This window comes from Panthera uncia, assembly GCF_023721935.1.
Source record: "Panthera uncia isolate 11264 chromosome B3 unlocalized genomic scaffold, Puncia_PCG_1.0 HiC_scaffold_1, whole genome shotgun sequence".
In the NCBI taxonomy this organism is placed as follows: domain Eukaryota; kingdom Metazoa; phylum Chordata; class Mammalia; order Carnivora; family Felidae; genus Panthera; species Panthera uncia.
Window position 1 is genome coordinate 90,512,456 of NW_026057582.1, and position 16,099 is coordinate 90,528,554.

Genomic DNA, 16,099 nt, shown 5'->3' on the forward strand with positions numbered 1-16,099 from the left:
AGGGAGACACAGAATCCGAAGTGGGCTTCAGGCTCCGAGCTGTCAGCACAGAGCCCAATGCGGGGCTTGAACTCATGGACCGTGAGATCATGACCTGAGATGAAGTCGGACGCTTAACCGACAGAGCCACCCAGGCGCCCCAAGCTTCTCCTTTTTGAACTGGAGTGCCTACAACTGTTATCCTAAGTCTGTCCCACCATTATATTTTGAGACCAGATAATTTTAGTTTTACAGGTCTACGAATGGAAAGAAATCATGCCCCATAATGGATCATTACCAGAGCTTCACCCATAACTGATTTTAATGATTTACATGATAAAACTTGGGACTTGTGAGCTGATCAGATTTTGGACTTTGAGTTGGTGCTATATACAAGGTTGAGACTTTGGGGAACCTGGATGGAGGTGAAAGTATTTTGCATGTGGGACAGATGTGAGTTTGGTGGCCAAAGGACAGAATTACTTAAGGGAAGTTAGAATAATAAATTTGCATTGTTTAAGCAGGAAAGTTTATGGTAATTTCTCATGGCAGCAATACAGCCAATAATACTAAGACAGACACCTTGTATGAAGAGTCTGGGGGAAAGAAGCATTTTGCGCCCTGAAATTAAAAAAGCAACAGCTAAGAAGATATAAAGAAATGGAAAGACATTCCCTGCTCATGGATTGGAAGAATAAATATTGTCAAAATGTCAATACTACCCAAAGCTATCTACACATTCAATGCAATCCCAATCAAAATTGCACCAGCATTCTTCTCGAAACTAGAACAAGCAATCCTAAAATTCATATGGAACCACAAAAGGCCCTGAATAGCCAAAGTAATTTTGAAGAAGAAGACCAAAGCAGGAGGCATCACAATCCCAGACTTTAGCCTCTACTACAAAGCTGTAATCATCAAGACAGCATGGTATTGGCACAAAAACAGACACATAGACCAATGGAATAGAATAGAAACCCCAGAACTAGACCAACAAATGTATGGCCAACTCATCTTTGACAAAGCAGGAAAGAACATCCAATGGAAAAAAGACATTCTCTTTAACAAATGGTGCTGGGAGAACTGGACAGCAACATGCAGAAGGTTGAAACTAGACCACTTTCTCACACCATTCACAAAAATAAACTCAAAATGGATAAAGGACCTGAATGTGAGACAGGAAACCATCAAAACCTTAGAGGAGAAAGCAGGAAAAGACCTCTCTGACCTCAGGCGTAGCAATCTCTTACTCGACACATCCCCAAAGGCAAGGGAATTAAAACCAAAAGTGAATTACTGGGACCTTATGAAGATAAACAGCAAAGGAAACAACCAACAAAACTAAAAGGCAACCAACGGAATGGGAAAAGATATTTGCAAATGACATATCGGACAAAGGGCTAGTATCCAAAATCTATAAAGAGCTCACCAAACTCCACACCCGAAAAACAAATAACCCAGTGAAGAAATGGGCAGAAAACATGAATAGACCCTTCTCTAAAGAAGACATCCGGATGGCCAACAGGCACATGAAAAGATGTTCAACGTCGCTCCTTATCAGGGAAATACAAATCAAAACCACACTCAGATATCACCTCACGCCAGTCAGAGTGGCCAAAATGAACAAATCAGGAGACTATAGATGCTGGAGAGGATGTGGAGAAACGGGAACCCTCTTGCACTGTTGGTGGGAATGCAAATCGGTGCAGCCGCTCTGGAAAGCAGTGTGGAGGTTCCTCAGAAAATTAAAAATAGACCTACCCTATGACCCAGCAATAGCACTGCTAGGAATTTACCCAAGGGATACAGGAGTACTGATGCATAGGGGCACTTGTACCCCAATGTTTATAGCAGCACTCTCAACAATAGCCAAATTATGGAAAGAGCCTAAATGTCCATCAACTGATGAATGGATAAAGAAATTGTGGTTTATATACACAATGGAATACTACGTGGCAATGAGAAAGAATGAAATATGGCCTTTTGTAGCAACGTGGATGGAACTGGAGAGTGTTACGCTAAGTGAAATAAGCCATACAGAGAAAGACAGATACCATATGGTTTCACTCTTATGTGGATCCTGAGAAACTTAACAGAAAGCCATGGGGGAGGGGAAGGAAAAAAAAAAAAAAGAGGTTAGAGTGGGAGAGAGCCAAAGCATAAGAGACTGTTAAAAACTGAGAACAAACTGAGGGTTGATGGGGGGGGGGAGGGAGGGGAGGGTGGGTGATGGGTATTGAGGAGGGCACCTTTTGGGATGAGCACTGGGTGTTGTATGGAAACCAATTTGACAATAAATTTCATATATTAAAAAAATAAAAAAATAAAAAAATAAAGGGTTGTAATTCAAAAAAAAAAAAAAAAGAAAGAAAAAGCAACAGCTACCAAAATAAATAAGTAAATAAATAAATGAAAAAAAAAGTTTTCCTCATCTAATTCCAGTCCCCCAAATAAATGATATCTTCATTTATGCTTGTCAGAACTGCAAGCTTGGGGGTGCCTGGGTGGCTCAGTCACTTAAGTGTCTGACTTTTGATTTCAGCTCAGGTCATGATCTCACAGTTCATGAGTTGAAGCCCTGAGTTGGGCTCTGCGCAGCTAGGAGCCTGCTTGGGATTCTCTCTCTTCCTCTCTCTGCTCCTCCCCCATCTCTTTCTCTCTCTCAAAAATAAATAAACAAAACAAAGAACTTCAGGATTAACTGTAGGAGGTGTTTCCAGTCTAATCTTCCACTCCTGAAACATACATTTAAGAAACATACATCTGCTTTGTCAATCTGAGCCTTCATTTCTACAAAGTAAACTGGGGATGGAAATGCATATTCTTTGCCAAGGTATCAAGCCATGGACTGCTCATGGCTCTGAAAAGCTATGGACTGTTTACTGCTCATTGGCAGGGGTTTTCTTCATGGCACTAACCTACTGTAATTGAAGAGAAGGCTGAACCATACCATCACTGCTTAGCTAATGAAGTAGTAAAGAAGTTTTCTGATGATATGCTTTTCTTCAACCATCATACACATGTCCATGGCTTCTATTCATAACCAATACTAAGCCTCAAATTTTCTTTCTAGTCTAAGCTCATAAGTTCCAGATTCAAATTTCAGACAATTTTCAAACTCAGAGGGTCAAAAACACAGGCTTCTACCTTGATCACCATCCTTTTGTCCATTCAGCTGTCATCTCAGACTCCTCCCCCTTCTTGCCCCATATCTGATCACTCATCAAATCTGTCCATCCTATCTTTGAATTGCCTTTTGATGTTATACTCAATTTTCCATTCATATATGTTCCCAAAGAAGTCAAACCCTGGTTATCTCTGAGACTTTCCCTTCACACAACCCATACATTCTTGTCAGAATTATCTTTCTTTCTCATTTAAAAGTATGATCAGGAGCACCTGGGTGGCTCAGTCAGTTGAGCGTCCAACTTCAGCTCAGGTCATGATCTTAATGGTTTGTGGGTTCGAGCCCCTCATTGGGCTCTCTGCTGTCAGCACAGGGCCTGCTTCAGATCCTCTGTCTGTCTCTCTGTCTGCCATCTCCCATTCATGCTCTCTCTCTCTCTCTCTCTCAAAAACAAACATTAAACAAAAATTTTTAGGTATGTTGATATCAGTTCCTGAATTAAAACCCTTAATGACTCCCATGATTTACAGAATAAAATTCTAATCCTTCACCATGGACAGTCCTACTAGCTCTTCAACCTCTTCCCCGGTCATTATTCCTTGAAAATCCTATTTCTAGGGGTGCCTAGGTAGCTCATTCGGTTAAGCATCCAACTCTTGATTTCCACTCAGGTCATGATCTTGTGGTTCGTGACTTCTAGCCCGCATCTGGCTCTGCACTGAAAGCACAGGGCCTGCTTGGGTTTCTGTCTTCCTTTCTCTCTGCCCCTCCCCCGCTTGCTCTCTAACTCTCTCAAAATAAATAAAAAATAAATAAATGAAAATCCTATTTCTAGAAAGTCATGCTACTGGCCGCTGCTCAAGGACAAAGGAACTATGTGAAAAAATGACAGTATTCTGATACAACTGTCCTGAGAAGTTCGGCTAATTTCTCTCCCCATGCACTCTCTTCCTCGTCTTTCTCAGATCCTAAGTGTTACATCTTTCAACTTCTCAAAATCTGTTCCCAGATTCTTCATTCACCCTGGGGCAAATGATTGATAACATTTTAAAGTGCTGTTGGTGGTGACTGCCTTTAAATAGATTTTATTCAGCTCATGACAGAGGACCAAACCAGCTGGATGGTAACTTTGGTTCAAATATGGATTAGCAGGGGTTTACCTGGTTTACAGTCTACCAGGAAAGGTATGATGAAGTAAGTATGCCAAATTACAGACAAAATTGGTTCATGTTCCACAGGGTGATAAAACCAGAACCTTTGGGGTTACCTTTTCTACTGGACAAAAATTATTTGCCTCTGTTCCAGACAGGGTCTACAAGTTAACATGGAACTTCAGAATCTGAGCCCTTGATTAATAGTAAAAAGCAAAGTCAGAGACATGGCTATCTTCTTCCAGATAATTAAATAATTCTTGGTTGAGCTTGTTAAACAATGCTTCAGTCTAACACTGAAAGGATATACTGTCTACCTTTTTAACTTATTCCCCAGTGTTTAATGATTTTTCCAAACACATCAGTGGAGGCGATCAAACTGAAGGAACTTCTGGCATTAGTCAGTAGATGTAAATGAGTAGATTAGAATTCTAATATGTGCTCTTCCCCTTGGTACCAACTGCAAATATAGCTTTCCTGGAAAAGAACATAATTAAATTAGGGTGGAACTGCTCTGAATGGCTAATACCATCTGATGAGTTCCGTGATTTTTGGATCAAAGATTAAAATTTGATCTACTGGGGTTTACTCTAGTGACCCAAGGCTAGCCAAGACTTTGACAAGAAAATCAGGCCTTTTCTCTGTCTATCTTTTCCTGGAGAACCTGCAAGGGCAACCTGGTCGTGCAGATGCAATCTGCAACAAGAACATTGGTTCTGGAACAGACAGATGTGAACTTGAATCCTAATTCAACCACTCAGCTGATGGGCTCTGAAACCTGGTTTCCTCACTTGCAAGTGGAAAATTATAAGTATCAAAACCAGTGGAGAGATGGGGGTTCCTAAATGTTGATTCCCAAACCAGGGCTTGTCTGTGAAAAAGGTTTTGCCAGTTTAAATAGAAATAGTGATAATTTTTACAGCATCTAACAGGAGAAGTGAGCTGTACAATAAGATTTTAGACTTAAATGTAAATACTGTTATATTTTAAAATTTTTGAGATTGTCCTTCCTATTTTGTGCACGTGTGAGATTTCCTTCCTATTTATAGTATTTTTTTTGTTTGAAAATAGTTTTTTAAGTGGTTTTATGTGACAAAGTAAAAGATGGTAGTCATATGTCCATCTCCAAATGATTTTTTTAAGTTTATTTACTGTTTTGGGAGAGACACGGAGAGAGAGCACAAGTGGAGGAGGGGGTAGAGAGAGAAGGAGAGGGAGAGAATCCCAAGCAAGCTCTGCACTGTCAGCAGAGCCCGATGCAGGGCTTGATCTCACGAACCGCAAGATCATGGCATGAGCTGAAATCAAGAGTCAGACGCTTAACCAACTGAGCCACCCAGACCTCCCTCCAAATGATTTTTGACACTGCTCTGGGAACCACGGTAAGAGAGTGTGTGGGATTACTTTGGGAACTAAAAATGTGTGTATAGAGTGAGCTCTTATTATTGTAGTAAACAGTGCCACTGCTTGCATGGTGATGACAATATTATCCAGCTGGTCCTAAAGGTTCCTGAAGGTCCTAAAAGTGCCACACTAAAGCAGTGCCTCCCCTGGGAGTCTAACTGGTGCCAGGCATCTCACAGAGAAAGAACGTGGGGCCCTTGGGCAGCATGGGCCTCTGGGTTAAACCCTGGCCTTCTCTTCAAGAAGAGGAATTTCATCCCATTTTTACTTCCTGGAGGTGGGGGAGTTAACATCATGATAGGACCCTTACTCTTTAGTGACTACAGCACCTCCCTGGCCTAAGAGTAAGTGATGAGAGAGGGAGGAATCCAGTTTGCTATAGGAGAGCGGGGACAGAAAAGGAAAGGAGGGCCTGGTACTCATATTTGGGAACTGTGAGGTCTGGTGGAGCTCTAACTGGCTGGGGTAGGTTATGCAGCAATGTTTGCAAGGGAGCTGGGACAGCCCCAGGACTTTTTTCAGGATAAAGGATGCTGGAATAATCCCAGGGAGTCCTATTGGCCTCTTTGAGCTGACCATGCATGTTTTAAATTCCTTTTTTCCCCACTGTATATAGATGTACTTCATTGAAAGAAACAAAAACAAGCCAGGGATGAAAATCAAATTCACTCATATCCAAATTTAGACACACTCATGCTAACATTTTAATATATAATCTCCGTGTCTTTTTTTCCCTATGCAAACTTTTTTCCAAACAAAAGTAACATGATATTGCACCTATAGTTTTCTACCTTTTATTCCATTAAATAAAAAACAACATTTTTCTATGTCACTACATGTACCATGTTATTTTAATTGCTATGTGGTGGCATTGTGCAAATGTGTCATAATTCAACAGAGGGTGGGGGCATTTAGGTTTCTACCCACACAGGCACAGACACACAGACACACACACACACACACACACACACACACATACACACACTATAGGGCAGTGATAACTCTTGTATCTAAATCCTTCCATACAAAATGTTAATTGCTGACTCTAGATAATGTGTATATGAGGATCCCACACTTTCAACTTTGCTGCATGTTTGGAATTTTTTATAGTAAGATTAGAATGAACAATTTTTCGTGTCCTTGAATACATAATGAGTTCTTATAAGTAGCATTGCTGGGTCAAAGAAGATGCCAGTTTTCAAGGTCGGAGACGAGAGCTGGATGATCGGTTTCCCGGATGAACTCTGGCACGGAGGCATGGGCTCCTCCCAGGCCGTCCCAGCGCTCCCTAGGAGCGGAGCCCAAACTGCTGCCCGGGGCTGCGCGCCTCTCCCGGGAAGCCCGGCGGCCGCAAGAGCGCCCTGTCTGCGCTTTCGCACGGCCTCCCTGGAAAAGACAGCGGAGGGCCAGTCTGCCAGGCGCGCAGCATCAAAGCTGCAGGCGCTGGGAGAAGAAAAGGGCCAGTGTGCATTCGCGAAACTCAAAAGCCCTTCTCCAGGCACAGCGACTCACGGGGGAGGGGGAGAGGGCGCTGAAACTGCGCTTTAACAGAGTGGGCAGTCAGGCTGTGGGTGCCCCGCCAGCACAAAAGGGCCTCAGTGCTGGAGAGGAGGCCGCCCCGGGGCTTGGTGGCAGCATAAAGGGAAGCTGTGTCCCTGCAGCACTCAAGTTCACCTTTGTCTCCTAAGTCCAAGTCAAAGGAAGGTTACAGAAAGAGCCTGCAGGCTCTCCTCCCTCCTCAGGGGTCTGGTCGATAGGAATGGCCAAGTTCATTCCCCAAGATGCTGGGAATTCAGATGAAAATAGAAATGCGCTTGCCTGCTAGCTGGGACAGCGGTCAGTGTTTATGTCGATAGCTGTGTCCTCCCACTAGGGCCAACAGGAGGGGGGAAGCCAGCACAAATTACTGGAACTCACAGCCCTAAGGGGACCCAGGCAAACATGGTACATGCAGTAAGAATTTGCTTTTGTTTGGGAGCGGGACACAGACTGGAGGTGAGTGGATTTCTTTCCACCAGACCCTAGGCAGCTATGGGCAGTACAGATGTTGCTGCTGCCTCTTCCCAAGAGAGAAAGGCCACGTTGTATTCTGGCCAGTGACCAGCAGGGGAAGGTCAACTGCTGAGGGTTAAAGGCACTCTTTCTTGCACCTGACCTCTGCTGCGTCTTCTCCTAGAGCTGGTACAGAATCAGCCATGTTGGACAAGGTCTCTGTTGGCACTTACAGGGGAAAAACTGCTCTTGGCTGAATGACCGAAATACTTACAGTGGCTTGAAGCAGAGTGAGGAGTACCTATAACCAAGAGCCACTCACAAGTGCCCCACCCCCACCCTGCCTAGCCACACACCCCAGTTGTACATAAATGTTATAATCCTACTTCTTGCTATAGAGAGGTGAGACAGCTAAAAAGACAAAGGAGCTAATACACAAACTCTGAATCCCAGACCTCAGTTTCATTCCTAAACTTTGCCACTACTATCTATGACTCTGCACAGTTAACTTAACCCTCTTCAATTGTCTTCTCTGTAAAATGCACGTATGATAATCTGCTTTAGTACAGTTGCTATTAAGATTGAAAGGAGAAAGCATATGTGAATGCATCTAGCATAGTAGGAAGTTTTCAAATGAAGTTTTTTTATTCATTTGTTTTTAAAACTTGGTTATTCCTAATATTGTTCCAAACAGATTTGAGGCTGCCTGCCCAGATAAAGAGAGAACTACACCATAAGTAATAAATGAATACTTTCAAGTTTTGCTCTGTATAATTCTGATTTCTTTTCATCCTTACAACAAGAATGTATTCATCCATTAACTTGTGAAATAAATACACTTAAGAACCAAGTGAAGATAACAAGTAAGGAAATTAAGGTGACACCAGTGGTAACAGTATATAAAGGATTTGATACAAAAGCAAGTAAATTTGTTGGAAGTCAGCTGTCAATTTAATTATGAGCTCCCAAGCAATCCAGACAAAGAGGGAAACATGATCATTTTCATAATTCATGGTGTCCACTGATGGAAACAAACCTGTTTCTCAAAATCACAAGCTATTTCTTTAGAAATTTCTTTTGGAAGTTTGCAAAAATAGCCCTTCTCCCTGTTGGTTAATGCTAAGAGCGTGGAGTGTGTGCTCCGGACTCAGAACACACATTTATTTACTAAAAAAAGAAATCTTAAAAAAAATGTTTATTTACTTTTGAGAGACAGAGAGAGGGAGAGAGAGAGCGCAGGCATGCTCACCAGAGGGCGGCAGAGAGAGGGAAAGGAAGACAGAGGCTCCAAAGCAGGCTCCATGCTGACAGCAGAGAGCCTGACGTGGGGCTCAAATTCAGGAGCCATGAGATCATGACCGAAGCCAAAGTTGGACTCAGCTGACTGACCCACCCAGGCACCCCTAAAAAAAATCTTAAAAATTCTTTCTAAGTTTGCATAAGTAAACACTGTACTTTTATGAACAACAACAAGGCTCTTTAAGAGTAGAGAGAGGGGGCGCCTGGCTGGCTCAGTCAGTTGAGCCCCCAACTCTTGATTATGGCTCAGGCCATGGTCTTGTGGTTTGTGGGATCAAGCCCCATACTGGGCTCCATGCTGGGCATAAAGCCTACTTAAGATTCTCTCTCTCCCTCTGCCCCTCTCTCCTACTCACACACACACACCCTCTCTCTCTAGAAAAAAAAAAAAGAGAGAGAGAGGAGTGAATTTGATAATAGGGTTCCTTTTCATAATACTCTTCAATGATGGCCTGATGTCAATGTGCAACTCAGTGAGGGCACTCCTCCTAGCAGCTTGCTTAAACAACACCTTCACCACCACCAAAAACTACAATAGCAGTGCTCATTTACTCTCCCACAGTCCTGTGACTTGATCAAGGCCCGTGCTACAAGATGATAGAGCAGAGATGCCAAACCAGGTTTGTACACCTGTACACTTGGTTCCATCACCATTGAATAACTCATGGGCAACTGTAAGAGAATCAGAGAAGAAGAGACCTATTATCTTATAATGACAGTATCTAATGGGCCAGAGAAAAGCAATGAGGGTAGCTAAGTTAGTCAAGCTAACTTGAGCATGAAGGATTTGAGCTGAGAGGCTGAGAAAGAAGAGAGAAAGCATTTAGGCAACAATGGGGAGAATGCTAGAGAGAACCGGTTGGGTAAATCCCCAGACTGGAAGCCTGAAGGAAGACACGGACAACAGAGATGTAGGTCACGAGAGCTGTATCATCTACTCGGACGGCCATAATAAAATACCACAGACTAGCCTAAACAATAGACTTTTTTTTATTTGATTTGTTTTTTAAATTAATTTATTTATTTTTAATTTACATCCAAGTTAGTTAGCATCTAGTGAAACAATGATTTCAGGAGTAGATTCCTTAGTGTCCCTTACCCATTTAGCCCATTCCCCCCTCTCACAATCCCTCTAGTAACCCTCTGTTTGTTCTCCATATTTAAGAGTCTCTTATGTTGTGTCCCCCCCGCCCCCGTTTTTATATTATTTTTGCTTCCTTTCCCTTATGTTCATCTGTTTTTTCATCTTAAATTCCTCATATGAGTAAAGTCATATGATATTTGTCTTTCTCTGACTAATTTCGCTTAGCCTAATACCCTCCAGTTCCATCCACATAGTTGCAAATGGCAAGATTTCATTCTTTTTGATTGCTGAGTAATGCTCCATTGTATATATATATACCACATCTTCTTTATCCTTTCATCTGTCGATGGACATTTGGGCTCTTTCCATACTTTGGCTATTGTCGATATAGCACTGCTATAAACATTGGGGTGCATGTGCCCCTTCGAAACAGCACACCTGTATCCCTTGGGTAAATACCTAGTACTGCAATTGCTGGGTCATAGGGTAGTTCTATTTTTAGTTTTTTGAGGAAACTCCAAACTTTTCCAGAGTGACTGCACCAGTTTGCATTCCCACCAGCAGTGCAAAAGAGATCCCCTTTCTCTGCATCCTTGCCAACATCTGTCATTGCCTGAGGTGTTAATGTTAGCCATTCTGACAGGTGTGAGGTGGTATCTCATCGTGGTGTTGATTTGTATTTCCCTGATGATGAATGATGTTGAGCATTTTTTCATGTGTCTGTTAGCCATCTGGATGTCTTCTTTGGAGAAGTGTCTATTCATGTCTTTTGCTCATTTCTTCACTGGATTATTTGTTTTTTGGGTGGCAAGTTTGATAAGTTCTTTATAGATTTTGGATACTAGCCCTTTATCTGATATGTGGTTTGCAAATATCTTCTCCCATTCCGTCAGTTGCCTTTTAGTTTTGCTGATTGTTTCCTTCACTGTGCAGAAGCTTTTAATTTTGATGAGGCCCCAATAGTTCATTTTTGCTTTTGTTTCCCTTGCCTCCAGAGACATATTGAGTAAGAAGTTGTTATGGCTGAGGTCAAACAGGTTTTTGCCTGCTTTCTCTTCGAGGATTTTGATGGCTTCCTGTCTTACATTGAGGTCTTTCATCCACTTTGAGTTTATTTTTGTGTATGGTGTAAGAAAGTGGTCCAGGTTCATTCTTCTGCATGTCACTGTCCAGTTTTCCCAGCGCCATTTGCTGAAGAGACTGTCTTTATTCCACTGGATAGTCTTTCCTGCTTTGTCAAAGATTAGTTGGCCATACGTGTGTGGATCCATTTCTGGGTTTTCTATTCTGTTCCATTGGTCTGAGTGTCTTGTGCCAGTACCATACTGTCCTGATGATTACAGCTTTGTAATACAAGTTGAAGTCTGGGATTGTGATGCCTCCAGCCTTGGTTTTCTTTTTCAAGATTGCTCTGGCTATTTAGCTAAATAATAGACTTTTATTTTCTCATGGTTCTGGAGGCTGCAAGTCCAAGATCAAGGTGCTGTCAGTGTTGGTTTCTGGTGAGACCTATCTTCCTGGCTTGCAGATGGCTGCCTTCTTAGCTGTCCTCACACAGCCTTTCTCTTGTGTATGTGAAGAGAAAGAAAACGTCCTGGTGTTTCCTCCTCCTCCTCTTATAAGGATGCCAGTCTTGTTCGAATAGAGCCCCACCCTTATGTCCTCCTTAAAGTTTTCTTACCTCCTTAAAGGCTCCATCTCCAAATACAGTCATGTTGGGGGTTCGGGCTTCAACTTAGGAATTTTGAGGGAACACAATTCAGTTCAAAACAGGAGCCAAAGGTGGGGTGGGTGGGGTGTCCCCAAAACATAGGAAAGGAGAAAAATCCAGATCTGCTAATGAGAACTATTCCCTCAGGCCTAGAGGCTACTTTTACCTGGTATAGAATGTAGAGCGAAAGGCTTTTTGGTTCAGGGCAGACCCTGCACAAGTTCTGACAAGGGATCGACATGTGGCCTCATGGCCACCTTACCTAGTTTGAGAACCCTACAAACCAAACTCCTGGCTTGGCCCCATATGAGCTGTGCGACCTTCGGCAAGTGACTGAAGTGCTCATATCTTTATGCTCATACAGTTTCCTTATCTGTAAAACAAGGCTAATAATAACTACCCAGTTCACCTCAGAAGGTAGAAAAGTGAGGTAGAGTCAGGAGCAACAGTAGAGAAGAGCAATTCCCAGCCTCCCTCTGCCACACACACCAAATGGCATATAAACATGGTAATCTACTATGAAATAAAATGAAATGGTGGACTGACAAGTGCTGAGTAAGCTAGAAGGTGCCCTAGAGACGATGCAAAGGATAATGTCAACAACAGGGATGATGACAGCAGCAGAAGCTCTACTCTATCTGGCATTTTGTCAATTCAACACCCACTTGGCCACCTGGATGTGAGAAGTACATGGGCCACCAGCGCCCCACGAGGGGACTGCCCTGTGATTGCCAGGCTGAAAAGGAACTGTCATCCCCTTTCCTTCAATCACGTGCCCAATTAATTACTTCCTCCTCTGCTCCTGGTCTCTCCATACCTTCCCTCCAACCTCCCTGCAAAACTTAAATGTTGGGGAGGCAAGAACAGGCAGCAATGAAGCCCCAAATCCTCCCAAACTAGGTTGGGGCCAGTCTGTATGCCCCCTTCTTTTTACTATCACAGTGGCAGTGAGGGGCGCCTGGGTGGCTCAGTTGGTTAAGCATCCGACTTTGGCTCAGGTCATGATCTCATGGTTCATGGTTTGAGCCCCACGTCAGGCTCTGTGCTGACAGCTCAGAACCTGGAGTCTGCTTCAGATTCTGTGTTTCCCTCTCTCTCTGCTTCTCCCCCGCTCATGCTCAGTCTCTCTCTCTCTCAAAAATAAATACATATTAAAAAATATATATTTTAAACAACTGTCAGTGAATCAGGGGGTATGCACTGAGGCTTGGTGGTCTGTCTCCCCATAGTGATGGATGCTCTGGGGGGGCTGGGGCTGCCATATTGCTCCTGTTGCTCAGGCCTAGCCCAGTGGCTCAGACATAGCAGGGCTCAGTGTGTGCTTCAGCAGGCTGAAGAGCAGGGAGTGAATGATGCCCAGCGTCCCTGGTGTCCCAGTCCTAGTGACACTCTGGGGAGCCAGACGGTAAGAGGAGAATGAGAAGGAAGTTGCCAAAGCCTCTGCCTTGGGAGAAGTTCTCTAAGGCTTGGTTTCTTCCCATGAAAAGGGAGTGATACCAGCCTCACAGGGAGACTGTGAGCATTTCATGACGAGTGAGATGCCAACAAGTGGGCCTGGCACGCGGTAAACCCAAAGGAGGGGTGCCGTCGTGGTCCTTGTGTCCGTGTAACGCTCACCCCCTCCCTGAGCCGCCTGGGCGCCTGCTCCACATTCCTACTGTGGCATTTGTTCACACACAGAATTCAATATTAGAATTACTAAAATCACTCTTTACTGAGTGCCTGTCACGTGCCAGGCGCTGTTGCAAGTACTGCACATTAGTTCACTTAATCCTCACAATTCTATATTCCTGTTGTATACATGAGGAAGCTCAGGGCAAGTTAAGTGACTCTTTCAAGATGGGATTTGAAGCCCAGAACATCTGAATCCCAATGCTCTTAGCCTTTACATAAATTGCTTCCCAGCCATTCTGAGGTACTGTAATTTGTTTGCTTAGGTCTCCTGCTAGTTTAACTCATAAGCATGTGAAGGGCCAACACCTTGCCTCACTCACCTCTTTTGTCTTTTACCTAGCATAGCATCTGGTGCACAGCCGGCACAAAGGAAGCAGCCACTGTTTACTGAACACATGTGTTATGTACTAAACAGGTAACAGGCACCACCTCACTTATGTGTTAGGAGTTATTATGCTCATTTGTCAGATGAGAAATCTGAAGCTCAGAAAGGTAATGTAACGAGCATGTGATCAGGGCCAGTTCTGCCCTCCATCTGCCTGATGTGGAGGAGCATGTGCTCAACTGTAAGATACACTGCCCTCCCCCCAACCACATGAGCATTATTGATCCCTATGGAAGACAACTCCACATGCAGACGTGGAAAATACATACCCTTAAGTAAATAGAAGCTACCTCTCATTTATTTTACATACACACGTGTTTATACAGGTACACATATACATTATTTACATGCATACATAAAGGGCCAGTATGTGCATAAAATTACAAATTTATTTTCAGTTTCTTCATCCATCAAATGGGTCTAGGCATAGCTGCCCTACCTCCCCCACAGGGAGGTGTGTACAACCCTGCACATGCAATACATTTGTATATCATAGTTGCATACTAGGGCACATCCGCTCACTCTGGAAGCCTGAGGACCTTGTAAAAAATAGCATGGCCTTGTCAGAGATAATTGGCATTTCCAGGTTAGAAAAGACGTTTAAATGCTTAGCAGAATGAATCTAAATGCACCAGAATGAAATCTCTCAGCAAAGAGTTTGTTATTTCCCTTTCTTTCACTGTAACACACCCAACAGGGAGTGGTCTCATGGCTCTGCTTAAGAACAGTTACAGAGATGAGAAGATGGCCCTTCTCCGACCAGTGGAGGTAAATATGGAGAAGACCACAGGAGTTGCTGGTGGTTGGTGGTGCTGCCCTGTTGCTGTCTTCTGCTGGATTACAGGAAGATTCCAGGTGCAGGGGAAGCCACAGCATCTGTGGTGTCAGGGGGTAGCAGAGTTTGGCAATCCGTGACTCCAATGCAGCGAGCCCAGCTTTCTTGGCCAGATAACAAGGCTTTCCTTACAGAATCTGGTTTTCAAAAATTAGAATTGGGGTGGGGGAGAACTCCAGAGGATTTTCTAGTTTCTGGGGCACAAGATGGAGAGGCAAGAGCCTGGGGATCGGGAAGTCTCCAATCCAAAAGTCTAAGTGACCTGGGGCAAGTGTCTTCACCTCCCTGGGTCTGTTTTCCCCTCTGTAAAGGAGAGGATTGAACTGAATCATCTCTTTGGTTCTCTCTGTACCAAAAATCCTATGTCCTAGAAACTCTGCCTTGGGTTTGGCTCATGTTGTCCTTCCCCATGCTGCCAGGCCTGTGTCCGTCTTTTTGACAGACGGAGGAATCTGTTCTGTTTCCTCATTCCTGTCATCAGCATCTAGAGGCCATACACAGGAAGGTGTCTATCTATCCTGACCAATGAACACTGAAGCAGGGGAAAGTGCTGCTTGATTGACATCAAGGAGACCTTGAGTCTCCCACTGTCCCCCTGGGGTAGGACTATGGGTAAGAAACAAATCATGCTTGAACACGCGTGTGTGTTCTCACACACACACGTATATGTTCATCTCTATGAGTAGGAGAGGCCAGGAAATTGTGACCATACACCTATCATGCTGAGTTATATACACTTTCTCCTAGAAACAAGGGGAGGTCACAACAACGGTGTCCAACCCATGTAGCTGAAACACTATGTTTGCAACAGAGTTGTGGAGATGTTTCTATCATTTCAAATCCCACATGAGTGATATTTAAGGGCTCTGGGGTTTAGTGCGGAAGTATTATCAGCACTTAACATGGTTCCTTTGGGAAAACGTTCTGAGTCCAAAGCAAACAGTTTATACGTTCTCAGCACACAACCATGTGTGAATTGGAACAGCATAAACTCCTTCCACCTCTGCCACGGTACCAAACTCAATGGGCACATAATCAGCAATGATCAATTAATTCAATTAACATATAATAAAGGTCCCCATTTCATGACTTAGTAAGTCACCCTAGGTGTTTGAACAGTACGGTGACCAACTCTCCCCAGGTTACCTGGGACTGACATTGGTTTTTAAAATTAAGTCCCACACCTGGGGAACCTCTCGCTCCTCAGGCAAACAAGGATTTGATGATGTCTTTAAGAAGAGAGGGAATCCTTTGTAGGTAGGGACTTTGTGCTCCATTCTCCCTCCAAGGAACATAAAGGCTACTTGGGCATTTCCAAGCCCGTGTCCAGTGATCCTCCCGAGGGCCATGGTTCTGGGCAGCTGTTCCCTGAGAAGCGGCTGGAGTAAGAGGCAGAGGCTTCAACGTGTCTGCCTCGGAGATATGGCTCACCAGGGCAGGGAGCTGGATCCCACTTCT